Source organism: Fukomys damarensis, unplaced genomic scaffold (genome assembly GCF_012274545.1).
Source record: "Fukomys damarensis isolate Sample0158 unplaced genomic scaffold, DMR_v1.0_HiC HiC_scaffold_11, whole genome shotgun sequence".
NCBI lineage: Eukaryota > Metazoa > Chordata > Mammalia > Rodentia > Bathyergidae > Fukomys > Fukomys damarensis.
In genome coordinates, this window is record NW_022900923.1 from 6,860,110 (window position 1) to 6,872,672 (window position 12,563).

The following is a 12,563-nucleotide window of genomic DNA, read 5'->3' on the forward strand; positions in this document are numbered from 1 at the left end:
TTTTTTTTTTTTTTTGGTACCAGGGATGGAACTCTGGTCCTTGGACTTGCGAGGCAGGCGACAGAACCACTGAGCCAAATGCTTAGCTAGCTGTCAGTATTGTGCTGTTGGGTGGTTTGGTGACTTCAGCCCTTTTTGTGGCTGTGCAGAAGTCTATTGGAGACAGTTAATGTGTTCCAGCAGCCGCCTGTGCCGTGAACCGCTCCATCCCTGCTATGTGGTACAGTGCCTGGCACCTAGGTTTTAGGTACTGGATCAGTTCTTTGGAACTGGATCGCTGGTCTGTATTGTAATTGTCACCCAACAGGGCCAGACGGTGCATTTGAGTCCACAAAGGCTTTTCTTGTCCTGTGAGGTGGAAGCCGCCTCCGGGTCAGGACAGAGTTCACTTCGAGGCTGAGCGGAGATACTCCTGAGTGTAGAAGCTTGGTCCCAGTGTGCGTGCTGGCTGCCGCCTTCCATCCTCGCGCTGGTCCCGTTTTGTGGGAAGGGTGCTCAGGCTGAGTGGGTGTAGCGTCCGAGCCCTGTGCGCTTTCTCTTTGCTCTTCCGTCTGGAGTACTGGAGGGACGTTGTCCATGGGAAGCCATCCTGCAGGGCTTCCCCGTCCCTCTTCCAGAGCCTGCAGTGATGGAGGCCTAAATGTGAGCACGCAGGCAGTGCCTCCCTCCTCCCTGCACCCCAAGAAGGGCTCTCTCCACGCAGCCACCTCATCTTCCATCTTTCAGGTCACTGCTCCGTGTGTCACCCTCCACACGGTGCCCTCCGCCCTGTGTACTTGGAGAGGCTGAGCAGAAGCTCCCCCTGTTGCTCTTGCGCTTGGATTTTACCGTCTTAGAGCCCCGTCCGAAGGTGCGGCCTGCCTCTTCCTCCTCTTCCCTTCTCTCTGCATCTCTCTTCTGCCTTTTGCTTCTCTGGTCATGCATGGGCTGCCCGAGCATCAGTAGCTTCCAGAAGCACCTTAGAGAACAGGCCCAATTTATTAGAACTTTGTCTAATGCTGGAACCGGCCTAGCAGGAGTAGGGGCAGTGCAAAAGCACAGAGATTTTTTTCTGGGCCTGCGTTTCTGTTACTGCTGTAGAGTGAAAAAAAGATACTTTTGAAAATCTGACTGAAGTGCACAGACTAGAATGACTGGGGACAAGCTTGGTGCATCAGGGTGACAACGAAACTTCTCTGGTTTCATAGAGATTTGCCAAATTGGAAACTTGGAACCAACTGTGGACTGATACGTATTTATTTAGAGACACTATTGGCCTTGAACTCAACTGTGTAGCCCAAGCTGGTGTCAGAGTCACAGTGATCCTTCCTGTCTCAGCCTCCTGTGTCAGGATTACAGCACACCTTACACCACCATTCTAGGATCAAGATTGGCCTGTAGCCACTCCTGGGGGCAGACTGCAGGCCTGGAAGAGGTTGTTTTTTGTTGTGTGAGTGAAGAGGAAGAGTACTAGTAAGTACCTCACTGTTGCAAGCCTCAGTGCTGCTTTCCTGGCCTTAGAGAGGAGCCTGGACCCAGAGATCTAGCCCGGTGACAGTTTCAGGCTTCCGGAGACCCTGGCCCGGGGCAGACGCTGATGTTTCCTGAGCAGTGGGAGCCCGGGGCAGTGTGGGCCTAGCCGGGGCTGCAGACCCATTTCCCGTCCCAAATGCACTGCTGCTGCTCCCGAGCTGTTCTGTTTGCTCGCTTTTCTGTGCACATCGGAGTTTTCGCACACAGCCAGCTGCTTGGTGGCCGTCTGTCCTGTGGCTCCCTGTGACCTGGTCGCTGCTCCGCCTCGATGCCCCAATGACATTCCGACTTTCCCCATTGAGTCCCCCACACCATGACCCCTCTCTCCCCGCACTACACAGAACGGAAACAGAACTTCAGAACTTCATTCCTGCTGCCCAGGGTTGAGCACCAGAGGCCCCTCTGACTTACAGTGGCAGGTTTGATCCTCCCACCCCAACCCTAAGTGTGGGCTTTCTTCCTAAAATCCTCCGGTCTCATCACATGTAGAGCTTTAGCATCTGTGTCTTATTTCCCTCATTGACTTGGAATTAATTTTTTTTTTGGTACCGGGGATTGAACTCGGGTCTTTGCACTTGCAGAGACAGGCAGTGGCACCACTGAGCTAATCCCGGCCCTGACTTGGAATGAAGTTTTAAGAAAAGGACCCAGCCAGATGGGATGGGCAGCCTGTGATCCCAGCACTTGGGGAGGCTGTGCCTGGAGGACTCCAAGTTTGAGCCTAGCCTGTACAACTAGCGAGGCTCTGCCTCAGAATCAAAAGCTAAAAGCAGCCAGGGATGTAGCTCAGCCTGTTCTTCAATCTCCAGGACCTCAGAAACAAGCAACTAAGACAGTGCAAGCATCTTCATTTTAACACTTAACCTCAGCCGTCTCCTCCCTTCTACCTCTAGATTTCTAACACTGCCTGAATTAAAGTAACAGCAAGGAATTGAATAAAATGAGCAGTTCTGTGCTTTCTTTTTCTTTTCTGTCCTTTTCTTCATTACCTGATGCAAACGACAGCATGCTTATAGTTTCTTCTGGGGTCTTTCTCCAGTGAGGGGCCTCTCCTTTAAATGCAGATTTTTATCTACTGTGTATTCCCTGTGGAATGATAAGCTCACCTCTGAGTTAGGTTGTAAATATACCTTGTCTCATTTTGGTATTGCTTTACTTGACATCCCCTGGATTCTCCGAGTGTTGTTGGTTCTTGGCCTTGTCCTGTCCTGTAGTTGATGTTTGCTGGGGTGTCCTTACTTATAATCCTTAAGATTTGTTGGTTCTATTTCCAGTGAAAGTTTCCCCAAAGCAGCATTGCTGAATCACACTAGCTAATTATAGTGCAAAGAGCTGGGGATTATAGCCACGGGTTTCTGCCCTGTCACAATCTCATTGGAGAGCAGATATGTGTTTGTTTTCCCAGGGGCATCTTCGCTGATGCAGACACATGTTAGCACCTGGTATTTATTTCCAGGGGATTCTGGCATCTTGAGATTCTGTAACATTGGTATGAACCGGAAGAGGGACTCTAGTGATTAGGTTTCCTGTGTGCAGGACCTGCTGAACTCATTAGATAGAGATTTGTTAGAAATTGTGTGTGCTGAAGTTTTTCCAGTGTTAAGAGTTGCTGGCGCAGGTGACATTCGCGGTCCTGGCTCTGCTGCACCCCCTTAAGGTTGCAGGTGGGGCCAAGACATGCGGATGAGCAGTCTCCCGGGGTCTCCAATGGTCACAGCAGTGACAGCGTGCTAACATTGCTTCACAGCAGAGCCAGAGGCGGACAGGGCCCTTGTCTCTGCGAGGTGGTCTTAGCAGAGCACAAGTTGCTCCGAGTGCCCACTTGAGTGGTGTGGGGCTTCTATTTGCGAGGCAAGGGACAGAGAAGAGAGGATGGCCGTGATGGGTCTGGGGGTGTGTGTGCCCAATGCCCCCCTGAATCACAGCGCCCCCGTGCCTGTTGGGAAGCTCTGTTTTCCCCACGAGTGACCGACATTGGGTTGCATCAGGTGGGATCACGCAACTCTGAACAGCTGGCACTAGTTCATGTCAGCTTCCTACTCTCTCCCTTCTGATCCTGCTTCTTGGCACTGAGCAGCGGTTGCAGGTGGCGTCTGCTTGGTCACAGCCGCGAACGCCCCACTTCCCCCAGTGTCCAGTTCCTCAGGACCTGTAGCTGCTTGTTTTGCTCTTGGGTTTTCCTTGGTGGGATGAATCTCTTTAATTTAAAAATTCTCTGTCACCATTGGCTTGTTGCAAGCAGCTTGGTTGTGGTACTGAACGTCGCGTTTCCATAAATCTCCTGGAGGATTCAGGGAGAGCAGTGACAGGAATCATGGCAGTGATCATAAACTAATAACGCTGTTTGCCAGAAATTTATGTACATATGCAGCATGTGAATCCCAAAATCTGAAATGTTTTGAGAATGCAAGACCTTTTTTAGCAGCACCACCATGAAACTATTTCATGCACAAAATTATCAAAGATACTGTACAAAATTAGCTCCAGGCCATGTGTGTAAGTTGTGTATGAGGGCACAAGTAAATTTCATGTTTAGTCTTGAGTCCCATTCCCAAAGTAATTATATGTATGTGTGTGTGTGTTTGTGTGTGTGTGTATGCTATTATTATTGTTATTATTTTATTTGTTTTGGGTTTTTTGAGACAGAGTCTCGCTGGCTTCGAACTCACTGTGTAGTGCAGACTGGCCTTGCCCTCTTGCCTCAGCCTCCCCACGCCTGGCTTGTATTTGCAATTGTTTTTAAAAGTCTGAAAAAATCCCAGGGCCACCTGTGTTCTGAACTCATATTGGAGAGGTCCACCATGCAGGCCAGCTCAGTGCTAGATGCTCAGACCCACACGGAGAGGGGGGCAGCGTGGCTGGGCCACGGCCTATCAGATAGGAATTGACAGGCACAGGGCAGGAAGTTGAGGGAACTCCCAGGCCTGGGGGGGTAGGAAATGGGAGAGGGAAGGTGTGGAAACTGGAGGGAGGTCACAGGCAGCAGCAGAGCCCCTTGCTTGGCCACTTTGTCCCTGTAGAACACACAGTTCCGGAGTAGGGGGATGTGAATTCAAAGTGTGTTTACTTCAGGGGTTTGCTTTGAGTCAGACTCAGACTGCTGAACCTTTCCTGTTGCTTTTGGGATTGGGATTGTGAATCTGGGTTTTGAATTTCTGTGCACTGGGCTGGGACCCTCTCATGCTGCCCACCTCGGCACAGAGGTAAGGCCGGTGGCATCAGGACCTTTCTTGTGGAATGCACTTCGTCATTGTCATTGTTTTTAATGTCACTGGAGATGGTTTATAACTCTCTTCCTCATGAAACTGGCCTGGTTCATTGGGTAAGCATCGGGTCCCACAGGCCTCTGCTTCTCACTGCACTTGGCTGACATCAGTCGCTGTATCTGGGGTGTGTTCTGTGACCTCTCCAGCCTCGATCTGTAGAATGAGGTCACAGAAATGGCCCCGTCCTGGGCTGCAGAGCACCTGTCATTGCATCTGTGTGACGGCTGGGGTGCTCATTCTTGACATCCAAATACTCTGATGCTTTTGAGAATCCCCCCCTACTTCCTGGTGTGGGGAGCTCTGTCCTTCCAGGACACACACCACTGTGGGTGTAGACACTGACAGCAAAAAGAATTGGAACTGAAGAGTCACAGTTGTTTTCACGCCTAACCGAGGGTAAGGGTGACTGAGGTCACAGCGCTACTGGCAGGGGTAGACCAGCAAACTGGACCAACTCGGCCTTCTGACCCAGAGTCTTGTGCTTTACAGTCCAGTGACTGCTCTTAGCATCTTGAACAACTTGTGTATTACATAAAGAATTTTCCTGCTGTCTTTTAAAAGTGAAAGGAAAATTTCTGGCTGTCATTTTGATCTAGCTAGGTTTCATTGGAGAAGGAAGAGAGGTTTAGGTAGGAGGGAGGATTGGGAGAGACCTGCAAAAGTCCGTAACATACCTCTACAATCTGAACATGGTTATCTTACTGAGTCACTTTGTAGAATATCATTTAAAACAACAACAACAACAACAACAACAAAAACCTATAGCCTTTTTATTCCAGAAAGTTCCAGGCACACGGGAAACATAGAGAATGGTGTAACACTGATGTGTGTCTGCCCTAGCTTTGTTGACTATCAGCTCATAGCTCATAGCCTACCTGATTCCCTGACCCCTGTGATGTATTAAAGCAAATCCTAGGCCACAGATTGGGCTATCCATAGATGTTCCAGACGTTCATCGGATGCCTTGAAAGTTGAAGCAGGGTCAGTGGTGAAGACCAAGGTCCATCCAAGGTGTGTCTGTAGTGTCTCAGGGCAGATCTTCCTGACAGTGACCGGACGGGCTTTCCACACACTTTGTCCTCCTGCAGGAGCGCCTTGCTCCAAGTTCAGTGGCAGAGCCCTCCAGGGATCGCAGAGCTGGCTAGCAGAATAGAAGACGGGGAACCACCTTTGGAGGCAGATCCAGGTGGTGCAGACTTTCCCTCCCAAGAAACCTTTTGTTGTTATGCGTTTTTTGTTTATTTATTTGTTTTTTGACCTTCTTAGCAGATTGTGCTGGGTATTTTTTAAGCATTCCTATTTAAAATAGGGTTTTTTATACACAGTTTTGTATGCTATGGAATGCTTGTTTATAATCATTTGTCTTGTGACAGTGATAGCAAACCTTTTAGAGCTTTCAGTGGTACAGACAGCCTGCTGTGGCTCGTGTGCCTTAGGTTCACTGCCATTGCCCTGGGACCTCCCTTATTCTCCCCTGTGTCACTATGTATCTGTGAAATCCGTCCCTTGTCTTTGAAATCTATTGAGGGCTAAGATGCAAGGCCAAAGCTTTATGCAGCTAAAGATAACTTGAGGTCTGCATACAACTCGAGTACTATATAATTTTAAAATTGATTTATAGTCCCAGCTACCTGGGAGGCTGAGGCAGGAGGAATGCTTGAGGCCAGGCTAGGTGACATAGCGAGTGAGACCTCACTTCAGACGGGTAGAGGAAAGTGGTCGTCTGATTTTCACCACACACCACTTGATCTTTCCTGTTCTTGAAGAAATCAGAGAAGGCGCGTTCAGGACTCTGTGCTTGCTCTTCTCCCCAGCCTGTCTGTTCCATTACCTCTCCTCGGAAAGACGGCGGTGGGGAAAGTGCGCTGCCTCCTGCCAGCTCACGCATAGGCTGGACCATTCACGGCGTCTCCCGGCTCACACCCCATTAGGGCTGCACAGCTCTGTGACGTGTGCTTGGGAGTTGCAGTAATGTGCAACACTGGAGAAATTCCAGAGGCCATGTGTAAATCCAGCATGAAGACAACAGCATCGAGCTGCTCTTTGTGATTCCAGAGCTTGGAGGGGGGCGCAGTTAGGTGAACAGAACTTAGCAGGGAAATAAAAAGAAACCGATGCCCATGTGAGGACTTGGGTTTTCATTGCTATCCTCATTTCCCTCCAGACCATGCAGATAGTCCAACAAAGGAAATTAAACCGTGTTTGGTTGAGTGTAGCAAAAGATCTATCTCATCCATCCGGTTGAAAGGTTTATTTGGTCTCCTTCATTGTGTGAGCAAGCTGTCTTTGCTTTGTGCATTTGGCCCTGGAAGGGTTTGTTGTTGTTGTTTTATTAAAAATTCAGGTACCACAAACTAGAAATCCACAGCTTGTAAAGACAGAAGCTTGCACGTTGAAGCTTTTAGGAAGCTGACTGGGCAGGAGTGGATTTGAGAAGGGACTGAGAAGCTCCTGTCTGTGCCCCTTCCCACCGCCACCCGTCCTCTAAAAGGGTGTGGTGTTTACAGGGCAAATAAGTGGCTTCCTGAGCTGCTTTTCATCCCGGCCGAGGCCCCATTGGTCCCTGGGAAGGGAGCTGGCGGGGCACCCCGCCTCTCCACATGCGGCCACCCCCATAATGAGATAGAGTGAGTTTGGAAGAGGCGGACATGGGTGATGGGGATTTCATTAGGAAATCTGAGTTCTGCTTTTTCTTTCCTCTCCCTAAACAGCACCAGTGAACGAGTTGCTTCCTTTTCTTTTTTTTTTTCTTTTTTGAGACTTAGTCTTGCTAAATCACTAAGTTGTCCAGGCTGAGCTCGAATTTAGTGATCCACCTGCCTCAGCCTCCTAAAGTGCTGGGATTACAGGCGTGCATCACCATGTCTGGCTGCTAGATCTTTATTTAAGACTTATACACCTTCCTGTCTTCGCAGGAAGCTCTACGGGGTCTCTCCTCAGCGTCTTCTTCAGCCTTCCTTGTGTAGTTCCTTGACTGACACAGAGACCCTCCATGCCAGTTCTGAGCTGGCTTTTCCCTCCACACTACTCCAGTCACCAAAGGGCTAGGAGAATTCACCTCTTTTACCCAGTGAGTGCTACTCTTCTTTCTAAAATACACCTTTGGGGAAAAGACTTACAGCTTGTTTTGAAATGAGAATGAATTAGTATTTTTCTGGGAAGAAATTGGGAGTCAGCATTGTTAGTTTTAAGTCAGTATAAAGAAGAAAAAAGGTGAGCTGGGCATGGTGGTGCACGCCTGTAATCCCAGCACTTGGGAGAGTGAGGCAGGAGGATTGCTGTGAGTTTGAGACCAGCCTGGGCTACAAAGTGAGTTCTAGGTCAGTCTCAGCTACATAGTGAGACCCTGTCTCAAAAAACCGAAAAGAAGAAAAAAAGGCATTAGCTGCCTGAATGTTGAACAGTCACAGCAGGTTGATACTATTTACTGGGAATGTTCTAATATTGATAAATAGATACATAAAACTGTAGATTTTGTGACTTTCTGTTTTTATTTGGTTTTTGAATGGACTGTTTTTGAGAGCAGTTTTACGTTCACAGCCAACGTAAGCAGAAGGGATAACAATGCCCCCCCGCCACGACATACAGAGGCCGGGACACTGGTGTCCATAGGTGAATCTGTGCGCCCTGAAATCTGCATTTACCATGGGGCTCACTTGGCTATTTATTTATTTTGGTACCGGGAATCGAACTCGGGACCTTGAGCTTGAGAAGCAGGCGGTGGAACTAATGAGCTAAATCCCCAGCCCCTCTGCTATTTGAAGGAAGCTGTCTTTCTAAAAACTTCACGGAAGGCTCACATGTTGGCTGTTTGAAAAGTATTTTCACGGGGAAAATCTAAGCGTCGTAAACATGGGACGTTTCTACCTGTGTAGGGCACTGAGGTCTTGCTTTACCCGTGTTTGTGTGAAGAAGCTGCCGCGAAGGGGCCAGGGTGCTGGGAGAGCCCGGGAGGTGGCAGAAGCCAGCGTGGGGCAGAAGGAGGTGGCGGGCATGGTTTCGCCTCGGGTCCCTGGACGGGGCCTGTTTTAACCCCTGTTCCACTCAGGAGAAGCAGGAACCTGAGTGCTCGAGGCAGCCCTGTGTGTTTGTGTGGTTGGATAAAAGGTGCGCCACAGATGCTTCCAGAGTGGAAACACAGGGCAGTTCGCTGACGGTGCAAATGAAATGCCAGGACTGGCAGGGACAGGCGATCTCCCGCCCACCCTTAAGGAAGGAAGCGCCTTCCTCCTTGGCTGCGCCGGTCCTGCAAGTGGAGCTCATGGGCTTTGATGCAGGCGGAGGACGGGTGTGTCAGAGATGGGAAATGTGCTAATGTTTTCAACGTAGGTTTGTACATTAAAAATAAGCACAGATGACTTCAGGGTTCAAAGCCAAGGGATTTACAGACGTTCATTAAGAGAGGCAGGAGCGTCTCTGTGGCCTGGTAGAGGAGGTGTGGCGTGTTTAGCCCGGGGAGCAAGGGACGTCTCCCCCTAGCTTTTCATCCTGGGAGTGCGTGGGTGTCCAGAAAAGCGAAAAGAAGGGCGGCGTAGCAGACACCTGGGTGCGCATCGCCTGCGTCCCGCACCTCATAAGGCTGCTTCATGTTTGTTTCCACTCAACGTGTGGATGTGCCTGTTCTTGTGTGTGCACTGTGACATTTTTACCCGTAGCGGCCCCACTGACATCTGACACCATTCTGCTACGTAACTTCAATTCCACTATCAAAAACCAAAGGCAATTGGCAATGGTACATTGCTCTCCAATTTTTATTTTTTGTTTCAAGATTTCCTAATGGACTTCCATGTCCTTCTTAAGTCTTTATTTAATATTTAATATTATTGGTACTAATGCCTGTGTGTAGTACATGATATTTCCATTCCTGGTGTAAAGCTGGTGCCCTGTGCAGAACACATCTTGGTTTCTTTTTTCATCCCCTTCCCTCACCTCCGTCTCTCCCCCTTTGAGGAAGGCCTGACTACTTCCTAGTCTCCGTCTTTTATTTTACTCTTTATTTATACTTCGGATTCCTCGTAGAAGAGAAGCCGTGTGGTGTGTCCGCGGGTGTATCTGGTTTATTTCACCGGGCACTGTGGTCCCAAGGTGCATCTGTTTTCCCACACGGGACTCAAGTTCTTCTTCCCTTGTGGCACTGTGCATAAATTCCTCTTTTTCTTTATCTTTTCTTCCCTGGGTGGACAGAGGCCCCTTCCAGGATTCAGCGAATATGAATTGTGCTGCGTTAAATGTGGACACGCATGGATCGCTGTGCTGTGATGTCCTTAATTCTCTTGGGAACATACATAGAAAGGGAAGAGCTGAGTCCTTTCATATTTCTGGTAGTTATTCTTTTCAAGCCTGGACTTGATGCAGGTGATCAACATTGCATTTTATATTCTCAATTCCTAAATGATTTTTACTCTAGGGCAAACTTATACTGCCTCCTCTGTTCTCCTGTTCAGTTTTTATTTGATTGGCACTTTTTTTTTTTTTTTTTTTTTTTTTTTTTTTTGCTATACAGGGGATGAACTCAGGATCTTGCACTTGCCAGGCAGGTATGGCACCACTGAGCTACATCCTAGCCCGACCCTAGTTTTTAGAAGAACCAGATCAATTTTCTTCTATTTTTTTTTAAATGAACGTGTAATCTTGGATGTTTCTTGCAAATGGAAGCTTTGGAAAATTATTTAAAGGCAAAGGTATTTCCTAGGAGATCTTGTCAGGCTTGTCCCCTAGCCATGGATGTGAAGTCCTTGCTCCCCTCCCGATGCCTTTTTCTCAGTAGGTAATCTGCTGTACAGTAATCTTTGTGTACCAAGATGACATAAGGCAGTTGTAAAACATTCGAGTAATTTACAAACAAATAAAATAGGTGGAGTTCTGTGAGGTGTCACCAGATAGCCCTGAGAACGTACACTTAGGGCGCTGTGTAACGTCAACCGTGAGCTCACCCTGCTGAGCGGACATTCCTTCCTGTTTGTGTGCTTTGTTTATTATAAGAATTCGGCTCCTCTGCACATGTTGTGGTGCGGTTGGCTTTTGATCTCACCAGCTCCCCGTTCCTAATGTCCTCTCCCAGAACGTGTGGTCTCGGGTGTTTATGCTAGGAGAAAACAGACCCAAGCCAGCGCGTTCTTTCACCAGTGTCTACGGTGAGACGCATCCAGGTGGAAAGTGACTGGCCAGGGTTAGAAATGCGGCTCGTGACCATGGAGCAGAAATGTTTCCTGCTCGAGGCTCACTGGGCCTCCAGTCCTGGCCTCTGCCCGGTGTTTCAGGAAGGGGAGGGAAATGAATTCACCGGTGGTAAACACTTCAGGGTTCGTGTTTGAATTCTGGCCTTCTCTCTCTTTTCCCTTTGGGTGGGTCCCTGCGTTTTTGTGTCCCTGTGGGGAGATCGGGCTGGCCACCCTGCAGGTCCGCACGGTACACGGCGACACAGTGATGAGAATGGCGGGCGTTCCAGGCAGCCACGCTGCTGGCCTTTGTATTCCAGGCACCGCCGCGTCCGGCTGAGGAATACGCGGAGGACGAGTTTAGAGGCCCGCTGTAGGAGTCGGGGGCGGGTTTGGCTGTGTTGTGGGTTCTACCCTGGCAACCTGCACAGGCCGGGGTACGGCAGGGCGCGGCTTGTGAACGTCGGTGCCACCGTGAGAACCCGCACGGGCGGCGGTTCTTCCCGCTTGTGCCTCTGGGTGACCTAGGGAGGCTCGGGGTTCCGTGCGGGTCGGAGGAAGGGTGCGGACCTGGAGGGTCTGCCCGAGGCGGGGCGTGGAGGTGGCAGAACAGCGATGGAGCCGGGCGTGGAGAGGCTTGCTGCTGCTCTGGGGTGAACTGTCCTTCCTTTACTCTTGTGTTCTCCGTGACCATCATGGTGTTGCTTTCATTGGGGGATGTCGGGGTGCTGGTGAACTGTGTTATCAGTAGGGCGACCCCCTGTAACTTGTTGGCAGGTTCTTGTGGCATCAAGCAGTGTGGCTCGTCTGTCTAAATGTTTGTTGAAAAAAGGACAGAGGGTTGTGACTTTAAGTTAAAGAATTCGTATATTTTTAGGGTGGGAGGTAGCTCAGTGGTAGGCCCTGGGTTCAATCTTTAGCACTAAAAATAAAATGAATTAAAAAAAAAACAAGAGTTGTGCATAGTAGTGCAAGCCTGTAGTCCCAGCCCTTGGGAGGCTGAGGCAGGAAGACCACGAGCCCAGGCTACATAGCAAGTTCAGGGCCAACCTGGACTACATACAGAGATTTTTGTCTCCAAAAAGCAAAAATTCACTCAATACATTTTAAATTGCTTTAAAAAATGGACAGGGCTGACTTTATTAAAGGTCTTCCTACCATTTCATATCATGGCATTCTAATAGGTTAAAAAAAAGGTAAAAAATATAAAAAATAAAAACAAAAGCCAACAGTGTTAAAAATAAAAATGTAGCGTTGTAGCGAGTGAGGAGGAATGAGCTCAAGCGAAAGTTCAGCGGGGCCTGCAATCCGGTGCCTCCCTTCTGGCATCTGTAGAATGGGTGTGGAGAAATGCCCTGGCGGCTGCGGCGGGGTTGGAACGGCGCCCGGGGACAGGCTGGGGTTGGAGTCGCGGAGACGCGGTTGGAGCTGTGGCTTTGCTGTGCTTCTGGGCTAAGTGGTGGAGAGCGCGGCCCCGCAGGAGCTCCGGGCGCGGAGCTGCTCATTTGCAGGCGTGTGGGCGTGCAAGCGTGTAAAGCGTGCCCGGTGCACGGCCTCGCCTCGCCCTGACCGCACTGTCTTTTCCATTGCAGCTGCCCCGCAGAGGCCGCTGGCCATGGCCCCGTCC